Below are 19644 nucleotides of genomic sequence, written 5' to 3'. Positions count from 1 at the left end.
TACCATGTATTTAGATTTTGTTCTAAAATATTAAAAGCTACAGTATTACCATGGTTTCATTAACTTTGATATAATATCTTGTACAATAATGAGGCAGGCAAACTCAGAGTCACTGTTCTCGACTGATAAGGAACATAAGGAATTTTACTGGAAAAAAAGCCATCTTGAACCTAAATGCTTTTTAATTAATCTTCCTATTCTCCTCGCCATGTTATGTATCATTTGTATTAGGAAACTGTTTTAAGGGCAGTGCCTTATACTAGGCAGTGCACAAACATGTAAGAGTCAGGCCCCTGCTACACATTACACTTAAGGAGTGATTAACCAGTTAATTACTCTTTGAATTTTAACCTGGCCACATGTTCAATCATGCCATGATAAAATGAGGAATAAGCCACACAATTATTCCAAAAAAATGTGTAATAACTTTATGGCTAGGTCCTGTCATGCAATTAATTGAACTTATGCTTGGGTGTGCCCACTGGCTAGTAGCCCTGTTAGCGGCTGGGACTTCCAGCCATGGGGGCACACTGTGCTCTCCAACAGTGGGGAGCCCCATCAGCTGAGCCTGCAGCTGATCCTGACTCCCAGCAATGCAGAGGGGAGCCTGTAGCTGGCTTGTGCTCCCATCCATGGGGATGCACCAAGCACCCCTGCAGCTTGGAGACAGGGTCAGCTGATGGGGCTCCCAGCTGCAGGAGCACTTGGTGCACCGCCACAGCTAGGAACCACATCAGCTAAAGGGACTCCCAGCCATGAAGCTTGCTACTCACCACACAATCACAATTCCGGGCTCCCCCTGCACTGGCAATAAGGTGTGATGGGGTCTGATGTGCAATTCCACAATCACTTCTGCCATGCATGTATGGCATGGCAGGAAGTGCAGTTGCTCATCAGATCCCATCATGCCTTTACCTGCATGTCTGGAGGAGCTCTCAGACCTTGGCCAAGTACTAGTACTAACAACAATCTAAGTTCAAGACAGTAAGCAAGGAGATAAAAAAGGTGAAAGGACACAAGAAAAGAATGAGACAAGTTGTGGAAAGCAGCAGTTAAGTAGAGAAGCTGCATAAGTGTTTTCTGTTTTGTTTTGTAGGTGTTAAGGAATGAAATAGTTGTTAGGAGGGATTTGATGGAGGGCAATAAGAGAGAAAAAAATGCTTTGCAGGTATTTAGAAGGAGCTCCTTGCAGCCTGGGAGAAAGCACAACCATGCCTGTTGGAAAACTTTTAAATGAGTAATCAAGATAGGCATAATTTACCAAACAAAGATCGGGATTAAGATTTTGACATCACAGAGAAGGTGAGGTGATGTTAGGCGTGCTTCATGTCGCATTAATAATATATTCCTGCTCTATAACCTATTTCACCAGAGAATAAAGTATGAAATAATTATGGCCAGCTCCCCTGTTCACTATACATTTCCTAATATTTAGATTTCATTAGAGAGGTATTTATCAATTTTGTTTATCCTTTTCAGATTTTATAGGGCTAGAGTTTTAGGCATGAATTATGCATTTGCAGGATTGGGCCTTTACATAGATGTGGTCCACAGGACCTTCTTGTCGGGGACAAATTTGACACTTATGCTATTTCAAGCCTTATTTTTTAACCTTTAAAATTTTTATATAAAATATTTAAAGCTTCTTATTCCAAAGAGGGAAACAGTAGAAAGAAAACAACAAATATCACAAAAACAATAAACCCCCAAATGAGGAGGTCAGGAGAGAGACCCATGGCCAGTTTGAAATTACTCCTGATACCCAGGGCCAGATTCTGAAGGCGATTGAGATGCCCCTTTCAGTGTGGCCCATAATGCCTATTTCTACATGAAAAACTAACTTCTGCTCTTCAGTGGACTAAATTCCAGGCAGTTGTCCATTTTTCCCTTAATTGAACTAAAAAGACTTCTCTTTTTAGCAGCCTATCTAGAACCTGGAGGGAACATTTTGGGTTGCAGGAGCAAATAGCTTAAAGGATGCACCTGGAAAGTCAGTGTTGTGTGCAGATGGCTAAGAATGGAAGCTGCAGCTGGAACAGCTCTTGGAATAGCTGATTTTAATTAGAGTGGGGTCCTTTCTTGCTATTAGCCAGAACTCGGTGTATGAAATGGTCTTGACTGGAAAGTTCATTCTCGTTACTCAGTACCCCGTGTAAAATAAAATACCTACTTCAGTTTTGCCTACATATGTTGCCTTTTAACTCTATGTCCCTTCATTCCATTCTAATTACCTCAAGCAGATAATAAAGCTTAATTTTATAATAAACCTTAGCTAGTTCAGGCATGTCACCACTGATTTATCAACTCCCCAAACTAAAGACTTTCAGTCTCAAGACTAAAAGCATTTCTGGCTATAGTTCCAGGTATTTGTGCTGAGTTTTGAATCAAAATACATCATAGAAGACACAGGTTATATTTTTAATAAATACAAGATATACATATTTCATGGTTTTTTAAAATCAAATTGGAATTTATTTTAGAATTAGGGCAAAACAGACCAGCCTAAGCATGCAGAAGATTCTTGACCAGTACTTATGACATGAACAGTCCTAGTGGAGCCAATGGGACTGCTCACATGACAAAAGACTAAGGCTGGCAAGCCTGCCAATTGACTCCGTATTTTTTGACCAGTCAAAGACTATAGCGATTTTACAAAAAAAAAACCCCTCCATTTTTTTTGTCGTTTTCTTGACAGAAATATGATTTTTTTAATTATTTTGGACGCATTTCTTAATGGAAAATTTGTGCTTTCTTCTGCATATTATTTGAACCTATTGGCAATTTTTTTTTTACAATTTTTGACCATTATCTGGCCAATTGACTGAACTTAATATGACCAGTCAAATGGCCACTTATTGGTCAAATACCAGGTTGTACAAAAGACAGCTCATGTGACCTAGTTGCTAGCTGGCCCTAAGAATATGAATCTCCGTGAAAGGTCAGTGCATTTTTTTGTGTAACGAATTGCATCAGTGATGCCTCACAAGATGGCAGGCAGTGTTACATACATACAAATACACACTTTGGAAATATGAAGGTGCAATGCAAGGAAAACAAAGTAATAACCACATAGTGTACCTTTGAGACTGCCTCTCTTCTCATGTGTTACCTCAGCAGCAGTTGAGCTCAGCTGGGACATTTGAGCTTGCTGTCCTTTGAAGTGCGCATCTAGGGGATTGAGGTTGGAAATTCTCAGTAGAGGGCTTTTTTACTGTAACTCCTTTAACTACTAACTAACAGTTGTGTTCTTTCTGCAGTGCTTACTGCCACTTCATTCCCCTGATCTTGAGTTTCCTATCAACAGAGCAACAGGGAAGGTTTGAATACAATCTTACTTTCCAGTGCAGCATATATTTCCTAAGGAGAATTAGCACCTTGCAGCTACAGGGAATAGTAACAAAAAAAGCATTATACTGTTCTAAGAGTCTCATACAGAGACATTGTATGAGACTCACTTAATTTTATATTCTGTCCTACTGTTCGTTTATTATATTGGTCCTCTTTTCTTGTATCTGCTCACAGTGAGTTACTGCCTTATTTTTTCACTGTTTCCTAAATCCTTTTCCTTGTTAGAAGTCTGCAAAATTGTTAGATTTAACAGATGCTCCATAGGTTGGTTTCTTGCTATGAGGTAAATTGCTTTACATTTTTTTACACTGAATTGCATTGGACTTCTGCAGGTCCAGTCCCCTAAGTGATTCAAATGTCTTGGAGCCTGATCACATTGCTTCTTATTATTTGCTGAGATTCTCATTTTTGTTTCATCTGTAACCTTTGAGTTCTTGTTTTTATGATGCATCCATATTTGTATGCAGTAAATTAGAAGCAAAAGAAGTCTTCTGGAGTACTTTGCTTCCCTCATAATATATTTACAATTGGAAAATGACAAAACTGCTGTTAAAATGTAATTCTGTTATAAAAATAATGCCAGAGGCTCCATTTTTATTGTGTCCCAATGACTCCATGTAAAATGGTTTCAGGTTACAAGTACAGCAAACTTATTTGGGAGCTAAAGGGTAACCTGTATTCTGTCTGCCTGTTTTCTTCATCAGTAAAAAGCAAGTAATAACATTTTGTTTTTGGAAACCTCATAGTCTCCCCTGGGGTTCCAGAGGTGTAAATAAAAGGAGATTTTGATTCTGCCAATTGACTGAGTTTGCAATTCTGCTGGCGACACATGAACCTGAATAGAACCCAGTTTTACTTCTCTCAACTATATTACCTCTGCAGAGCCAATGGGAATAAAACATTGTAAAAACTTTTATTTTTTGTGACTAAAATAAACAGAAGTGGCTGTGAACACATAAGCCAGATGAGGGCTGGCTCTTGCACAAAAACCTTTCAAATCTGCTCTTGCCCATATCCCTGCTGCCTTCCTTCCCAGGGCTCAGCCCAGCTGAAATCCAAATACTACTTTGAGCAAAAGCTCCAGGTACCCTAAATGGAGTAGAGAAGAGACAGGATCATGGCCAGATCCTCTATTAGTCGTGCACACATGCATGCACTCTGCAAGGAAGTGAATTCTGTACACTCCTGGTTCAGGCAGGGTATTCTTTCTGTTAATGCAGTGCTCTCAGTTCAGGCCTGTGCATTACTTTCAGAATTGGGCCCACAGGGAGTAGATCTCATGAGTCAGAAGGAACCATTTTAACAGTCACTTTTGCAGAGTAGAGTCACTGTTTGAGCTAGTTTCATGCCCAGTACTCTCTGCTTCCTCTTCTATGACTCTTAGTCATTAATCTCTACTGTGAAAACTTGAAAATGCTTTTGGTAACCTAAACAAATGTTCTGCTTCCACAATTACGTCCCTTGTCATTTTCAACAATATTGTCTTCAAAAAGAATTTCAGCAGAATAGTTAAGCTTGACTTCTCATCCCTTCCCCATCATCCTTTTAATCCTCCTTGTTCAGCTTTAATCAAATTTGACTTTTGTGGGTCCCTTCCTCTATACTTCTTAAAGCCCGTTTTTCCCCATCTTGTGCCTTGCAGTCAGTTTAACTCCTAAATTAAGGCTTAGGCATGTTTGATCATTTTACCCTTGGCATCATAGGCATATGCATTCACTTGAATTTGTATGTGGAATAGGTGGGGGAGATATCACCACTATTTTATAATATGACCTGCCTAAATTACACTGATCATTCCAAATTGTTTTCCTGATCTCTTTTCAGTATATTTTCCATAGAAGCTGAATTCAAGGCCAAACATTCTTTTTGTTTTATGAAGTTTCCCAAATATCCAGTTAAGGCGAAGAACTATTTCTCTGGAATTAAATTAATTTTGGCATAGTTGGGACTGATCTGTAAAGTCATAACTGAGCTTCCAGAGTAAAGGGGTGTTGGTTATAGCCGTTTTAGTCTAAGGACATTAGCAGACAAGGTTCTTCAGGTAAATGTGATATCTTTTATTAGACCAACTAAATAGTTAGAAAAATTGTTCTTTGCAAGCTTTTGGACACAAACACCCTTCACCAGGCATAGGGAGAGTATGCTGGTGTTTATGTGCTGATGTTTGTGTGCACACAAGCTAGAGCCAGACATTCAAAAAGCCTGAGCCTAAATTGGGTCAATCTTTGCAGGTTAGTCTAACCTGGATAGGCTGAGCTGGTTTGTAACCTTAAAGACATCCCCTCTGGACTGAAGAAATGCAGGCACGTGCCTGCAGTGGCTCAGGATAGAAGCTGGGGGGCACTAGAACAGCCCTCCCTTCCCTTCCAAAGTGCTGAGTGGGGGGCGGGGGTGAAGGGCATGGCCAGGCCCCAACAGGATGCTCTGATTAAGGAGCGGGGGTCCCCCCCAGCCCATTGTTCTTGATAGCCTAGCAGGAAGTTGATAAGACAGTGTCTAACACCCCAAACTCAGAGTCTATCAGCCCACTAAGAAAACAAAAGTCTCTCTCATTAGTTCAAGATCTTCTTTAGCAGTTCTTTCCAACGAAGGGATGGAGGAACATTACCAGCTACCTGTTGATTAGTTTCAAAAAGAAGTAAGCAGGCACTGTTCTCTCTGCCTGCGTTCTGTCTGCCTTACACAGACACCACTCAGCATTAGCTAGCATACCAAATGCTGGCTATGGTGGGTGTGGGAGAGGGAAGGGGGAATCCCTGCTTTAGCAGGGAGTGGTGAGCGGGGCGTGGGCAGGAGAAAGTCTGGCAGACACTGCTGTGTCTGCCGTCTTCGCCAGAGCTCCAGGCAGGGAGCAGAGGGGAGTGGACAGCCCTGCTCACTCAAGTAGAGAGCACTGCCCATGGCTGTAAAGCATCTGGGATGCTGGGGGACTCTCATAGTTTCATAGTCTGTAGGGTCAGAAGGGACCTGAGCAGATCATCAAGTCCGACCCCCTGCCATGGCAGGAAAGGGTACTGGGATCAAACGACCCCAGCAAGGTGTTTGTCCAGCCTTGTCTTAAAGACCCCCAGGGTAGGAGCCAGCACCACTTCACTTGGAAGTTGGTTCCAGATCCTAGCCGCCCTGACAGTGAAGTAGCGCCTCCTGATATCTAGCATGAATCTACCCTCAGCCAGCTTGTGACCATTATTTCTAGTCACTCCTGGTGGCGCTTGAGGGAACAGGGCCAGGGCCTGCTGGCCCCCTCTGACTAGTTTATAACAGGCCATTAGATCCCCCCTCAGTCTTCTCTTGTGGAGACTGAACAGGTTCAGGTCCCTGAGCCTCTCCTCATAGGGCCTGCCCTGCTGCCCCCGATCATGCGAGTGGCCCTCCTCTGGACTCTCTCCATGTTGTCCACATCCCTCTTAAAGCACAGTGCCCAGAACTGGGCACAGTACTCCAGCTGTGGCCTGACCAGTGTCACATAGAGAGGGAGGATCGCCTCCTTTGCCCTGCTTGAGATGCATCTGTGGATGCCATGCAAGTTATGGTTGGCCTTCCTGACTGCATCCCCACACTGCTGGCCTATATTCATGTTGGCATCAATGATGACTCCAAGATCCTTTTCTGCCTCTGCACTGATGAGAAGGGAGTTCCCCAGCCTGTAGGTGTGCTGCTGGTTCTTCCTCCCAAGGTGCATCACCTTGCACTTGTCAGTGTTGAATCCCATCCTATTCTCATCCGCCCACCCCTGTAACCTGTCTAGGTCTGATTGCAGCCTATGCCTCCCTTCTACGTTCCCACATCCCCTCACATCTTAGTGTCATCAGCAAATTTGAACAGGGTGCTTTTTACCCCCTCATCCAAGTCACTGATGAAGATGTTGAACAGTGCGGGCCCGAGGACCGAGGCCTGCAGAACCCCACTGCCCACGTCCCTCCAGGTCGAAAATGACCCATTCACCACCACTGTCTGGGTGTGACCCTCCAGCCAGTTAGTGACCCATTTGACTGTGTAGGTGTCAACACCACAGTCCCCCAGTTTTTTAATGAGAATGGGGTGAGAGACAGTGTCGAAGGTCTTCCTAAAGTCCCAAAAGACTATGTCCACTGCCACCCCTGCATCTAAGGATTTGATGACCTTGTCATAGAAGGCCACCAGGTTGGTCTGACAGGACCTGCCTCTAATGAACATGTGTTAGTTTCGCCTAAGCATAACCTCCCCTGCTGGCCCCTCGTGGACATGTGCCAGGATAATTTTCTCAGAAAGCTTCCCCAGGATCAAGGTAAGACTAACTGGCCTGTAGTTTCCCGGGTCCTCTGTCCTCCCTTTTTTGAAGATGGGAACAATTTTGGCCCTCTTCCAGTCCTCTGGCACCACACCAGAGCACCACGAGTGGTCGTAAAGCCGTGCCAGAGGTCCCGCAATGACCTCAGCTGTTTCCCTCAGCACTCTGGGGTGGATATCATCCAGACCAGCTGATTTAAATACATCCAGTCCCTCAAGAAGTTCCCTGACTAGATCCTCACTGACCCTTGGCCTAGGTGCGCTTCCCTTGGGGCCTGAAGAGGGCCCGGGGGGTGGGGGGAGGGCGCTGATCTGGTCTCTGCTTAGGAAAATGGAGGCAAAGAAGTCATTAAATAGGTTAGCTTTCTTGTCTGGTGTGATGACCAGATATCCTAGCATGTCTTGCAGGGGCCCCATATAACCTGGAACCTTCTTCCCCCCCCATGTATTTAAAAAAGGACTTCTTGTTGTCCTTGATCTAGGTAGCTAGTCCCAGTTCCATCTCCGCCTTGGCCTTCCTGACTGCCCCCCTGCATCCCCGAGCAACCGCAGTATAATCCTCCCTGATGATGGCCCCTCGCTTCCATTGAGAGTATGCCTCCCTTTTAGTTAGGACACATTCCTGTATGCTTTTGGTGAGCCATGGGGGGTGTTGTGCCCTGCTGCTCCCTTTGATCTGTGTTGGGATTACCTCCGTTTGGGCTTGGAGGATCGTCTCCTTAAGGACTGACCGCTCCTCTTGGACACCTGGCTCCCCTCCCCTCCGGGACCTCAGTGCCTCCCCGACTATTCTCCTTAGCTCATTGAAGTCCGCCCTCCTGAAATCTAGGGCTGCTGCCTTGCTGTAGGCCTTTGCCACCTTGCACTGGATAGTGAATTTCAGCAAGCAATGATCGCTGTTGCCAAGGTAGTCGAGCACCCGCAGCCCCCTCACCAGGTTGTTGCCTGTGGCCAGGACCAGGTCCAGCAAGGTGTCTCCCCTGGTGGGGCTGTGCACCTCCCAGGTTAGATGGAGGTCCTGCATTTTGGCTAGGAACCTACGTGACCCATCAGACCTGGCTGACTGCTCTTCCCAACAGATGTCTGGAAAGTTCAGGTCACCCATGATGACCATGTCCTTTGACCTAACTACCTCCGTTAGCTGACTTAAGAATTCCTGGTCTAGGTCTTCCCCTTGGTTGTGTGGTCTGTAGTAGACCCCCATCGTTAAGTCTCTTTCCCCTTGACTGCCCTGTATTCTAACCCGGAGCACTTCTGTGTGCCCCTCCTCTGACTGTGCTACCTGATGAGGATGTGTATTCCTCCTTAATGTAGAGCGCCACACCTCCACCTTTCTTTCCTGTCCTGTCCCTCTTATACAGCCTATAGCACTTGATATTCCCCAGCCAGTCGTGCATTGGGCCCACCATGTTTCAGTGAGCCCCACTATGTCTGTGGTGGTGTCAGCTAGCAGGAGGGTAAGTTCCTCTTGCTTGTTTCCCATACTACGAGCGTTTGTGTAGAGGCATTTGAGGCCTCCTGAGGATGTGTGCATTGGCCCCCTAATCACAGCATTGCCCTGGCCCCTGTTGCTTACCTGTGTGTATGTTCCACTTGTCGGTCTAGGCTGGGCTGTACTTGTGAGTGCTGGTTGGTTTAGCTGTCCAAGGCTTCCTCTTCCCTCGTCTTCCCCTTCTCCTGACAAGCCTAGTTTAAAGCCCACCAGAGAAGATTTGCCAGCCTAAAAGAGGACACATGCTTACCTTAAGGGGAAAGGTGGAGCCCATCCCACCCGAGCATGTCTCTCGTCATGATGTGAGGGTCATTGTCTAGGAAGCCAAAGCCTGCCTCGATGCACCATTCCTGAAGCCGCCAGTTGGTCTCTGTGATGCAGGTCTCATGTCGTCTTCCATGTCCACTCACTGGTAGGACAAAAGAGAATACCAGCTATGCACCTATCTCCTTCAACATGCCCCCCAGAGCATGGTACTCCACCATCAGGTTATCAGGACTTCTCCTGGTCACATCATTGGTACCCACATGGATTAGGACCATGGGGTAGTAATCGGTGGGCTGGATCACGGCCTGGATCATCTCCCTCACGTCCTGAATCTTTGCTCTGGGCAGGCAGTAGACCTCACGTGTTGAGGGGTCCTGGCGACAGATGGGGCCCTCTGTACCTCTCAGGATGGAGTTGCCTATGACGATCTCTTGACACTTCCTCCTCCAGGACTGCTTAGCTCCTTTGGCCTGTTCAGAGCGTGGAGAGTGTGGAGTTGCCTCCTTTCTGGTTGTCTCCTCTCCTTCCTTCTCCTCCAGTGTTGCCAGGGCCTCATACCTGTTCTCCAGCCGAACTGGAGGAACTGATACTGTTACATTGTGAGCAGCTGTGGTTCTGGAGGTGACTGTCTGCCACTCTGCAGTGGAGGGCACTTCCTGAGGTGCTTCTTCCTTCGGTGCATGGCCCTGGAGGGAAAGGAAATAACCATCAATTTCATCCTTCACGTCCCTGATTCCCCTCAGCCTGCTAACCTCCTTCTGGAGCTCCCTCACCTGTGTCTCCAGGGCCCTAAGGCAGGCATCTGCAGGACAGGTGTGGGTGCCCCCAATCCCTGCCCCCCTGGCCTTGCTAGGCATCCCCTGCAGGCCGGGGGGGGGGGGGGGAACGCTAGCTCCCCTATGGGCTCTGTCTGGGTGGAGGCCTCAGACAAGCCCCGGGTAGGCTGTGCCCCCGCCCCCGGGCAGGGGCCCTAGCAGCACTCCGAGTCGACACCATCATATAAGTTGCTGTTTATTTAGAGCTTAGTGTGGTGCCTCCACCCTACCCTAGCAGGAGTATCCCTCCTGGCCTGTTCTGTTTGCCCGCTGGTGCAAATGCCAGCGTGCTTTTACAGAGCATGCCTGTTTGTGCACCCTGTTCGCACGGAGCTGCTCAGGAGCGCAGTTCCCTACCGGCTCAGCTAAAAGGGATCCAGGGGGCTTCCCCTCCAGATCCGGCTCAGCTGTGTCCAGTCCCTCTGCCCCACTTACCTTAGGGGGATCAGCTGATGCTGCCCCCGCTGCTGGTTCTGCTGCTGCTGCATCCACCTCCGCCTCGGGTCAGGTAACGCCTGCGGGACACATGTGTGCCTGGATCCCTTCTCTCCTCCCTGCTCCTGGCTCCCTAGTGCCACAGGCTATGTCAAACTGCGGCTTTTAAATTTCCAGCTGCTGCCTCAACAGCCAGTCAGGCACTCTGGCCCTCCTTAAGTTAAACCAGGAAGGGGTCTGCATAAACCGGTTAGAGCCAAATTAGTTAAGTCTGATACTGCATTCAACCAGGTTTGTCACAAACTGATTTCAGCCATTTTCAAACTGGTTTATGTGCACTGAACATGTGTTACAGGTTTAAACCAGATTCTGATCATTTAAATCAGTTTATGTGTAATGTCTGTCTCTAGCCACAAACACAAGTAGACTCTTCCTATGCCTGAAGAAGGGTGTTTGTGATGAAAAGCTTGCAAAGAACAATTTTTCCAACTATTTAGTTGATCAAAAAGAAGATATCACATTTACCAAAAGGACCTTGTCTTCCAGTGTAAATGAATTTTTTGTATGCAAAGGAAAGAAATATAATAACTACCTCAAAATTAGCAGGGGAGTCTGGGAAGTGAGGTGGAACTTTCACAGATCTAGAAGTGAATTAGAGAAAGGGTTTTTGAATTATAACTAACCAGGAAAGTGTCCAGAATTCAAAACTCCTCTAGCTTTTCTTCTATCCATTTGCTGTCATAGGAGAGATGAAAATGTGACTTGCTAGCAACTAGACCAGGGGTGGGCAAAATACAGCCCACGGGCCACATCTGGCCTGCGAGATCATTTTGTCCAGCCCCCAGGGCCTCTAGAAATTTTTTAAAAATTATTATTTATTTGCCTCTGGCTCCAGTCAAAAGTGACAGGAGCCAGGGACAGTAGGACCCAGCAGAAGCCAGAGCAGGCCCCTGGAAGAGCAGGGCGTACCCGGCCCTGTCCCCCCCCCCAGCTGGAGGGATCATGAGGCTGTTCCCGCCCAGTGCTGGAGTGGGAAACTCGGGTAAGAGGGAGTCGGGGAGCATGCTGGTCCCTGTCTGGCCAGAGGGTTGGGGCTGGGAGCAAGGGGACACACTGGAGCCAGCGCCGGTGGGGCCCAGAGCAGGGTGGCTCCCCTCTCTCCCTGCTGGGGCAGCCCAGCCCAGCTCCATAGGGCCCAGGCAGCTACACCCCGGGTTCCTGCCAGCCTGCTCTGGGCCCCGCTGGCACTGGCCCCACCACAGCTCTCCACATCCACCCACCCACCCATACCCACCCCAATACTACTGCACACCCCACACTATACATAAGTAAGACTACATTTTTGCGCTATTATGCAATCAGTTCTACATATAAAACACAAACACACAGGTATCAGGACAAAAATACATGGCTGTTGCTGGCTCCCAACCCCCCTGTCTGGCCCTGGGGGCAGCACGGGGGGGTGCCTGGAGCTGGTGGGGGTGGCATGACCCAGTGGGGACATGGGGGGAGGCAGCACAGAACTTCAATCCTGTGCCTGAGGCTTAGGGCAGCAACGGCTCAGCTGCCCTCATCCTGGGAGGCTCCGGTGGGTGCTGCCATCCTGGGGAGAAGGCCCAGGCCTCCCTGCCCCTCTGGGGACCAGCAGTAGCTTGCTTCATGGCCCCAGGATGAGCAGGTGGCTTCAACAGGAACAGAAGTGGATCCACGGCTGCTTTCTGCTCCAGAAGTTCCTGCGGCCATGAGGAGCCCAGGGGCCCTGGGGAAGCTCCTGGCCAGCCCCAGGCGCAGCATGGGTCACCTCCCAAGGCTGCTGGGAGTGGCACGACCTGGCAGGGTCCGGGCCCAGGGTGCCAGAAGCTTAGGGAAGCCGCAGGAGCTTTCAGAAGAAAGCAGCTGTGGCTCCACTCTGGCTTCTGACGCAGCCTCCCACCCGTCCTTAGGCTGGTGGGTCAAGCTGCTCCCAGGCTGCTGGGCCCCTGTAGGGCGGAAGGGGCCAGGCCTTCCCCCCCAGGGTGGTGGCACCCGCTGGGGACACCCAGCGGGGATAGCTAGGCGGTTGCCATCCGAAGCCTCAGGCTCAGGATGCAACTTCCGTGCCGCTTCCCTGGACTTTCTCCATCCTGGGCCATGTGCCACTCCCAGAGGCCTCAGAAGGCCCCCACACTGCCCCCAGGGCTGGCCAGGAGCTTTCCTGGCCCCTCCAGCCTCCTGGAACTTGCAGGAGCATCTAAAGCAGAAAAGCAGTTGCGGCTCTGCTCTAGCTCCTGGCACAGCCTCCCTGTCTGTCCCAGGGCCAGGGGACAAGCTGCTGTTAGGCTGCCAGGCCCCTGAGGGGTGGGGAGGAGCTGGGCCATCCCCCATTCCCCCTGGGAAGCCAAGCCTTTGCTACCTCAAGCCTTAGGCATGCGATGCAAGTTCTGCACCACCTCCTTGGGCTTCTCATGTCCTGGACCACATGTCCACCAACTTGTGCCACCTCCAGTGGCTCCAGGAGCCCCCCACACTGCCCCCAAGCCTAACAGGCCCTTCCCTGGCAGCCCCCAGCCTTTTGGCGGCAGCAGGAGCCGCTGGAGTGCAAACACGGCCATGAGGCTTGGGGCAAGCACCTGGCTGGCTCTCCCCTTGCAACTCATCCTGCAAATCCCACAGCCACACCCTCTTCCAGACACAGTCACACATCCAACAAATACCACACACACATCCACAGCTCTCCACATCCACCCCTACCCTCCCCAATACTACTGCACACCCCACACACTATACAAAAGTACGACTACATTTTTGAGCTATTATGCAATCAGTTCTAAATATAAAACACAAACACACAGGTATCAGGACAAAAATATATGTTTTAATTGAATTAAAATATAATATCATGGGTATTTGATTTTTAGTGCATAATTTGGTTCTTTTTCCTGTTTCTAAGATAGCAAAAACCCTCTTCTCTGAAGGAGTACTTCCGGGGCCAGGGGAGGGACTTCCAGTGGCAGGGGTCAGAGGTCAGGGGTGGGATTTCCAGTCCCAAGGTGGTGACCAGGGGGTGGGGCACCTGTCAAGGGCTGCAGGGTTACCCATGCAGCCCTCGACAGCTTGCCAAAACTTGCTAAGTGGCCCTCCGCCCAAAATAATTGCCTGTCTCTGAGCTAGACTAATGTAGCAGATTTCTTAAGTTGCCAGCTTTTGAATTGGGAACACTGCTGTGGCAATTTGGTTCCTGTGTGCTATATTGGTCATCAGAATCTCCAGAAATGTGCCATGGAAGCAGTGGGAAGTAGTTGGCCAAAAATGTTTTTCACTTGCTGGGTCTCCTGTGTGAGAGTTGATCAAGACATAGAGAATGTAGAACATGCTGCCACTGCCAACTCATTTTGTCCCTCCATCCCCTCCCCTGAACTCCTACAACTCTTGGAAAGTGAACACTGTTCTTAAGAACCTGAGGAATTAGTGGTTAGGAAAAAGAAGAAGGTGAAGCAGCTGTTTCAGTGTGGAGAAAAGTGTAAATAAAAACAGAATCCCCTGTGTAGCGTCCCTCCCTAAGTTTGCTGATGGAGAGTACCTCTTACCACACCTTAAGAAGGTCCACTGGCCTACCTAGGAGGCTTTTTTGAAGGTCTTCCATTTCCCCTCAAGCATTGAGGCCTACATTCATCAAGCACTAAAAGGCGACTAGCAAGCCTGCTTGATTCTCCATGAGCCTTTGTAGGATGGTTAGTTAGTCTGTGACAAACTAATTAAAGTTGTTCAGAGGCTGAAAATTCTGTTTTTGACACTTTGCAAGTGGCTGAGAAAATTTGGACTTTTCTGAAAATTTGCAGCCTACTACTGAGGGAAGGAGCTTTTGTAAAATTTAGGGAGTAGGGCATACAGGGGGCTACCAGCCATGCCCTCCTAAGACTTGCATGGGGTATAGATTCAGGTGTCCATAACATCTGAAGACAAAGGTGGCAATCTCTGTTATTTTGAAATAATCAGACAGAAGGAAGGGCATGATTCTTCCTCCCCCTCCCATGCTTCAAGACCAGGTGGGTTCAAGGGCATGATCTGCTGTAGGCAGCAATCGACTTCAGAAACCATCTGAGGAGGAACCAGAGCTTTGGGAATGTTATTGTCATTTTTACCCATTCCTGGTTCCCTATCACTATCCTGCTAGATCTGTGTTTCCATCTTGCAAACCCAGTGGAATCTGCAGGGACATCATTTCAGTCAGGCAAATTTAAGATTTTTTTTTTAACAAAGTGAGGAAATTCCCTTGCCATCTGCCCCATATGTCAGTTCATTGAAATGAAGGTGATGGGACACATATCGATGTTTGGAGTGTTTAACTGAAGTTAGAAATGAAGGGGATCCAGGTTATGAGGTCACACTTGCACCACATGCTATTGTGTTTTTCTTAACTCTTCACCACAGTCTTCAGTCTGCCTTGCAACAAAAGCCAACACTTTAATCTGGTATTAGGGAGGGAAAAATAATCACCTGTTACTCTGAATGGGCATCAAGAAGTACCAGTAAAGTGTGTAACTCAGCAGTAGGAGTTTGGCTTCTTGCAAAGCAGCTGCAGTATAGATCAAAATGCACTCCAGAACAGATTCACTTTCCGTGCATACATCCACGTCTGGTTTATCTATTCTATCTATTACTCAACTCATGAGGAAACCCAACTTTTAAATTCAAAGCACACAAGCCCTGCTCCTTTTTTAGGAGTTGGGTGTTCAGATGTTGAAACTTTGCATTTTGGTAATCAGCAAATTACAGGAAATTATATTGATTCTTAAGGTCTTTTACATCATTAATAATACAAGAAGACTGAAAGCCTTGCATACATAAATGTAGAGATAACTCTCACATGAAGATTGAAATGGGTAATTATGCCATTTCTCTAGTAATGGCATGTAAAATTGGACTATGTTCATACACAGGAGTTGGACAATTGGCCTACTATCAAGACAACAATTTCATCATCATTCTCTTAAGTGGCTCTTTCATTTAAATATGTTCAACTAAGCTCTTGGATTTACTTGAGATGAACTGTAAAAATGAGAGCTGGGAAGTCCCTTCGCTATAAAATATGAAAGACAGGCCCAAGGAAATGTTATAATATATGATTACCACTTCTGGAATTTGCACAAACCAAATACAGAGATGACGCTAAGTGACTGACCAGGTGCAAATGGATCTTTTACAGTTTATAAATAAAGGTTATTAGTTAAGATTTGTTCATAATTATAAGAAAAAGCACTGTACATTAATATTGATGAAATAAAAACAAAAATTAACCTTGTGCAATTTTTCTCAATCTGAGAATAATACTGTAGTGTTGCAAATCATTGGTGACAGTGCTAAGTTTCTGCTGCTAGTCTGAGTTTGATTCTCAGGCTTATGGGGGAAGTGCCACCTTAACACCTCAATCACATGAACTTCAACAGTTTCCTTTTTGTTTTGGTTACTTTCTTTCCTTATAACACTGGTGCAACTATAAAACCTTTTTTTTTCTCTAACAAAGGTTTGTGGGCAGGTGTATGGAATTGAAAGTACAAATCGACTTTTTTATGTCTCTTGAGCAGATTAATCTTTAAAAGTGTATCTGGTGGTGACTGAGGAGCTTAGAGCATTCATTGAGCACTTTACATTCCTCACATGTATAAATTATGTTAACCTGTGGCTGAAGTTTGTCCAAATGCCTCACTGTCTCCTGCTGAGAGGATCAAGGCTAGAGTATCATTCAAACGTGCTTTTTCCTTCCTTGTCATTCAGTAGCAAGGTGAATGTTTTTCTTACTATGTATGGCACTCATTTTTTGTGCGCCAATATACAATATACAGGATGGGACAAATCCTGTTCTCAGTTACACTGATGAAATCCTGGGGAGTTATACTGATGGAACTGAATACAAAATTTACTTGGTAATATGTATTTGGGAATATAGTTCTCTCTAAGACATGTTGGTAGTGTTCATTCAAAGGGAACCTTGAAGTAGGTTGTAAACATGTCAAGTGCTGTCAGGAGTTGAGTATTACTAGTCATGTGAGTGAGCCTCCCTCAGTTTGGATGGTCTGTGGGTGTACTGTAAGGATACCATCACACAATTGTGCTACTACACCTAACAATTCATTGTTATGCTCAAGAGACTGACTGCAGTTTTTGGTTCTGAATACAAACGGCTCAGCCAGGTTTTATTGTCTACAAACAAGCCAAAATACCAGCATCTGTGACCATTCAGCTGGGTTATTGGTGTACATGGTACCAGCTTGAAACATAGCCCCAAAGTGCTCCCAGAGTTCCCAGGCCCCTTTTTATACACCAATCAAAACAAGTTCATGTACAACATACGCATCCTAAATCATTAGCACATCATTAAGTGACATCATTCACATCCAGTTCTTATGAGATAGGTCCCCCAACCTGGTAAAAAGGTCACACTATTTACTAGGTCACTCTGATCCTGCTTGGTTCATTGGTTTCCATCTGTTTGGCTTCTGAGGAATCTATAAACCAACCCTGTTTCTTAAGCCATGTATGAGATGTGTAGTGCTGATCTCCAGCCTACTTCATTTTGTGCTATTACCTGGGCCTTTATATGACTTGCATATGCACTGATCAATGGTTGTATTAACCATACTTCACTGAGGCCTACATAGGTGTGTGTGTGTGTGTTTTGTTTTTTAATGAGTGTGTGATGCGTATTTAATGAGTATCTGATGACTTTTTCCTTAGGTGAGCTTGTTTATCTAAATGTATAAAAGTTATTTTTCCCTGTCTCCCCCTCTTTTTAAATCACAAAATAGTGTTCAGTTTTATCTGGCTTTCAAACAGTATTGTTGTGTGATTTAGATTTCCTATGCTACCAGTTTAGTAGCTCTGCTTTTCATATTCCATTTACCAATTTTAACCAACCTCAGAGAGAGAATTTCAGAAGAATAAAGTCAGCTGTTTGAAGTGGCAGCTAAAGTGAGGAGGTGTTTGTATTACTCAAGCCACTGTGTTTTTATTCCTGGGTGGGCTACATCTTGGTTGTAATCCATAATGATATTGATTCTGATTTTTGGGGGGTTATGGCAGCCTTGGCAATACTTAATGTTCATCTGTAATGCTGCTGAAATGCTAAGAAAGGTGAATTCAAAATCAGTAGATTTGAATTACTAGCCCAAAGACCATTATTACCCTGCAGTTTCATTCTCAAGAACACACCCCGTTTAATAGTGTGTAAGTAATATCAGCAGCGTAAGTGTTTTTGAGTATTATATTGGGGACCTTACAGCTATTTAATTCTTAAGTGACAACAAAGCATAGAGCTCCTGACCTTAATTTTTACAGTGTATATACTTTTCTGTGAAGCTTTAAATAACACATTCCTGATATAAATATGTACAACTACATACAATACAGTGAACTACAAATAGTGAACTACAAATAGTGTCATTGTTGTAATACAGAGACCAAAATAACTGTTCAAAAGAAGCCTAGATCGTAAACTTGTTACATGACTACACATAGTTTTTAAGAAGAAAAGATAAGATCTAGATTTAGGAAAGGCTGTCACTTTGTCACCTCTATGTCATTTTGGTTGTATAAAGGGTCATGAAGTTGCCCTGTTGCAAAAGTTAAAGATCCACCTGCCTGGCAGACATTTTAATTGACACTTCACTGTCCATATTGGGAATGTCAGGGTGAAAGTGAGCATGGCCAGTGTGACAGCTACTAAATAAGTGCTATAAACCAACAAAACATTACCTGCCCTAAGGCTGATTTAAATTACACTGGAGGCAAACCAGTCTCCACTAGCCTGGGTGATTATATTTCTGTAACATTAATTTAAAGATACAGCTGATTTCCTCTCCTTAGCTTCATTTAAATATAGCTCTGACACAGGTGAGGATATGACCCATAGATTGGGGCCCACAGTTTGTACTCTTATGAAAACTTGGGTTAATTATAGTACCATTCAATAATATGAAGTGTCTAAATGGGGATGTAGGGTTGGGTATTTAACCAGTCAAATAAAGTTTGGTCAGTTGACTGATTGAATATCAGTCAAAAATTGTAAAACATTGCCAATCGGTCCAAATAATACACAGAAAAAGCACAAATTTGCTATTAAGAAATGTGTAAAAAAAAAACCCGTAAGTGTAGGAGTTTTTTGGTAAAATTGCTATAATCTTTGACCAGTCAAAAAAATGCAGTCAACTGACTAGCCAATTGACAATATTTGACCAGTCTGTTGACCGGTTTGCCAACCCCATATGGATGTTTTTATAAACAGTACATTATAATATATAATTCTTGCATAATGGACAGATACAAATAAAATGACTAAAGTACATTAAAAAGGAGAGTATTTCAGAACTTTGTATAGCGCAGCTGCATGTTGGGGGAAATAGTTTTTCACTCACAAGTGGCAAGGGAGAGAAAAGAATAACAGAAGATAAAAACCCACCTTCTGGCTAGGATGATTCATGTTCAGTTACAGAAAAATCACAGACAGAGCATATAGGCCAAGACCCAATTAGCTACTTCAGACCTGGCAAACTTTTAATAGGATCAAGCTGCAGAGATTTAGCTACTCTGATTCCAGAAATGTATTAAACAGAAAGAAGAGGGAAGGGGAGTAGAAAGTGACTCTTAAATTTTAGGCTGCACAAATGGAAATGAATACTTTAAGACACTGCAGTGGTCAAGAACTTACAACTTAACCCATGTCTAGCTAGCTGGCAGCTCCATGCTGAAGCACACTTGTGCCTCAGCCAGCCTCCCTCCTTTCCCTCCCCGTTGCACATGGGGCCCAGTTGATGCAGCCCCCCCCTTGTCCCCCCAAGTCCCCTTGCCAGCCCAGGGCTGCTTCAATCAGGTTCCAAATGCTGGAGGGAGGGGGCAGGGGGTTTCAGTGTGGGGGCTGCTCATGCCTCAGCCAGCCCTCCGCAGCACATGAGGCCTGGTTAGAGCAGCCCTGGGTCATAGGCTGACCCCCAGTTGCCTGTCATCTAGTCCTGCGTTGAAACACTGTCATGCTACAGCCAGCCC

The 19644-nt window shown here is 45.9% G+C and overlaps 1 protein-coding gene and 1 pseudogene across 11 annotated transcripts in view; one reads left to right on the top strand and one right to left on the bottom strand.

Moving 5' to 3' along the window:
- Positions 1–19644, top strand: part of ENOX1 (ecto-NOX disulfide-thiol exchanger 1) — a 536440-nt gene that overhangs the window by 327930 nt on the left and 188866 nt on the right. The gene's annotated exons all lie outside the window — the stretch shown is intronic.
- LOC149874964 (uncharacterized) lies at positions 9361–16865 on the bottom strand (annotated as a pseudogene).

The sequence above is a fragment of the Crocodylus siamensis genome, chromosome 1 (assembly GCF_052110815.1).
Source record: "Crocodylus siamensis isolate JL-2025a chromosome 1, ASM5211081v1, whole genome shotgun sequence".
Lineage (NCBI taxonomy): Eukaryota > Metazoa > Chordata > Crocodylia > Crocodylidae > Crocodylus > Crocodylus siamensis.
This window is presented reverse-complemented; position numbering and strand designations above follow the sequence as displayed.